This window comes from Sinocyclocheilus grahami, unplaced genomic scaffold (genome assembly GCF_001515645.1).
Source record: "Sinocyclocheilus grahami isolate Dianchi unplaced genomic scaffold, SAMN03320097.WGS_v1.1 scaffold31.1, whole genome shotgun sequence".
Lineage (NCBI taxonomy): Eukaryota > Metazoa > Chordata > Actinopteri > Cypriniformes > Cyprinidae > Sinocyclocheilus > Sinocyclocheilus grahami.
This window is the reverse complement of record NW_015505210.1, coordinates 123,933-127,707: the sequence shown is the minus strand read 5'-3', so window position 1 is coordinate 127,707 and position 3,775 is coordinate 123,933.

Sequence of the window (3,775 nt, the reverse complement as noted above, 5' to 3'; positions counted from 1 at the left end):
AGCAGAGGGAGACATTTGTTTAAGTGAGAAACATTATTTTACAGAATGTCTTCTGACACCGGGATTTTTACCCAAGACGGATATTTAATTTTCAAAACGAGCTAATATATCTTAAAATGTGCCTTTGCTAGAAGTTTTTAGCACGAATATTTAATTTATTTGTTGTTTGGTCAAAATTATGTCTTACCTTAACACTCAATAGGTTAACAACTCGGTTAACAACAATCATAAATCACATTAAATAGATTAAAATATGTATTAAACTTAAGAAAACAGACATAAATAAGCTTTATCTTAAAAACAAAATTTTTTGTCAAAACAAGATTTTCTGTCTGGACAACTGAAAATCAGTTCGAAGTTATGTCTATTAATCCATGCATTCGTGTCAATGAATGCTACATTTTCTGCTATTTATAATATAGTCTACATTTGACATTATTTTTGTATCTACCGGTGTTTGAGTGAGAGGCTAAGACAAAAACACATTTTGTTAGAAAAAGCAAGAAGAAGGCCTATGCGATTGCACCCAAACTTAGGACAACAAGCCTACCTATGAACATATCAAACAAAATTATGAAACATAATGAGATTTATAAATAAACCTGTTCATTTTTGCCCTAGTGCTCATGCATCAGTGTACTGAAATATGGAAGAAAATGTCTAACCAGGTGGCACTGTCATTACAATTATCACACTTCTGGCATACTGATGGTTGGGTATGATCTTGACTTACATAATGTCATGAATATATCATTTTAGTAATAACTGTCACGTTCGCTGAGAGTTCAGATAGGCTATATTATATTTGTACAAGGCAATTTGACATTTGTTTATCTCGGTGGGTTAACATTGTACATCAAACAGGTTAACATCATTTCACAGTTAGCAAGATTTGATTTTGTTTGAATGGAAATATAGGTATATCTGTATCTTTTAGGTAATTATAGCCTGTGTTTGACCTAGATCTCTAAGGTCACATGTAAATGATTGGTGGAAATATGCACAAGTTCTTATGTAAACAATAACTCATAGTTTTAGGACTATAATGGCCTGGGGCAAAAAAAGATATCATATGTTATATTTTCCACAGAAGCAATGAAATCTTCATTGTGATCCACCCTACAGTTTAAGCTTACGGCAACATTCCAGCAACTGCAATTCATCTTTTGTTTATAAGCAGTAACATATATCAGTAACACCAGTACCTGTAAAAACGGATCCGAGGCCAGTTAATAGTTGCTCTAATGAAGCTATGATCGTTTAAAACAGCACATTGGAAACAGATCTGAGATAAGCTCGGGAGCTATCATCAGAATGACTGATTTCTCCCATAATTCAACAGAAATCTGATAAGTTGAAGGTCAAAACGCAGCTCAAAGTTTGTGGGAAAGTAACAGATTCGGCAGTTATAAGATGAAGAAAGACTTCTGTGGAAATGTATGCATGCGTACCAAAGGTGTTCTTAAAACTAACCTCAAATATCATTGTCAAAATGTCTGAATGAATATAAAAGAACTCTTAAAACAAAAATAAAATGAAACACTTACAATGCAGAAATGCTCCACCCCAAAGCTCTTATCATATAAATGGGATAGTAAACTACTCTGTCAATGATAACATGCCAGAAACATTTCTAAAGGCTCTGAATTACAGGCTATTCTTCAGGCAAGAACCCAATATTCAATGAAAGAAAAGACGCCAACCCAATAATGTGAGTCATTATTGATGTGAGGGACATTTTGACATTGGCTGGGCATAATAGTACATTACCAGGACATTTTTGAATATGTAGGGCAATGGTCTGAAATGGAACATTATTGGCACACTTGGCAAAGTTCAGCTCATTATTATGAGTGAAATGAGTGAAAATCCATTGCAACACGTTACAAAAACATTCATCACATAAATAGCGAGGCAAGAATAAAGAAACACTTGTTCAGTTTCTAGAATACACCTTTCTCTGTCCAGACTGATTAGGCAGGTGAGATAAAAACTGGTTCACTTCTTCTGCCTGATACCTTTCACATTACCACTGGCCTACTTCTCTAATGGCAGTTTATTTAGTTCAGGTCAAGTTTTACCTGCAGCTGAATCCAGCCTAACTGAACCCAAATACACTGCTCTTGTGAAACGCGTGGACAAAATTATGTTGCCAACAGACTGATTGTGACACAAAAGATCTGATTACAGTCAGACAATGAATGACAAGTCAATTAACCCTATGTACAACACCAGTCAACCGTTTGGACAGATTTAACTGAATGTGTCACAGGATCTTAAAAATCTCTTGATATAAAAGATACTATTTTTAAAAAAAAGAAATGTTTGAAACTGTGCAGACAAACATACATTCTTTACCAAAAAATGTATGCGTATTGTTATTATTATTTTATTATTAATCATATACTTAAAATATATTACTAAAGTATTTAATATTTAAGATATTATTATATGAACATAAGGATATTAATATATTAAGTAACTACTATATTCTACAATTATTATTATTCTGTAACTATTGAATTTATGAATCAAATATTTAATATTTGGTATATTTATTATTATTATTAACACAATTATTAATATAATTATAAATATCTAGTCAGCACACATGAACTCTGTCAATACTCTTTAAAAAGCATCCCAGGATGCACCTCATGAAGATTTTATGAAATTCTTATTTAATTACAATTTCCTGACCTTGTTAGTGGATCATAAATAACCAAACAAGAACATCAATAAATATATTAATCATTTATTACTTCTACTGTTTGTACAAAAGGGGCATTTTTTAAGTAAATGTTTTTCATTTCACATTAATTGAACAACACAAGTACAGTGTCATATCAAGAGTATAAAATTAATGGATAAAAGGGATTTTTTCCTTGAGGCACATTTTATGAATATTTTCCACTTCTGGTATAAATCTGACAGATTTATACTGGTAAACAATACTGTGTAGTCCCCTAACACCAATCATGTGACTGATGCACGGGAAGTGATGTATTTGTACATTAACATGCATTGAACATAGTCCGGTTTATACATGTAAACAAATATATTTAAACACATGTATGTAATGTATAAATATGCACTGCAAAGTGGTTTAAAATCAATTCAGGTTTAATATTCTAGCAGAAAGAACACTACTGAATTTCTAACAATGTTTAATGAAATTGGTAGGAGAACGTTTGAGCCCTCTCATTTATAAGCCCATTGTACAGAATACATTCATTTAGAATACAACCTCTTCTGATGGCGGTATATGTGAAGCATACCAACAATCACATTCAGGCTCAAGGTACTGTATTACAAACAATTTGCATATGAGCACCTGTGATTTTCTTTAAAGGGGTCATATGATGCGATTTCAATTTTTCCTTTCTCTTTGAAGTGTTACAAGCTCTTGGTGCATAAAGAAGATCTGTAAAGTTGCAAAGACTAAAGTCTCAAATCCAAAGAGATATTCTTTATAAAAGTTAAGAGTAAACCACGCCTACCTAAAACGGCTCATTCTAACACGCCCCCACATGTCTACGTCATGATGTGGGAAGATTTGCATAACGCCGCCCAAATGTTTACGCAAAGAAAGAAGGCGTAACTTTTATTCTCGCTGTAGTATTGTTGTTGCCGCCGCCATGTCATGAAGGCGCTGTGTGTTTCGTTGTGAAAGTGAAACTACTTTGTTTGGCCTTCCAAAAGAGGACGATATCCGCTTCGGTCACTGAGGAAATGCATCAACTTCACGCTGTGGATCGCCGGAACGGCTTTCACG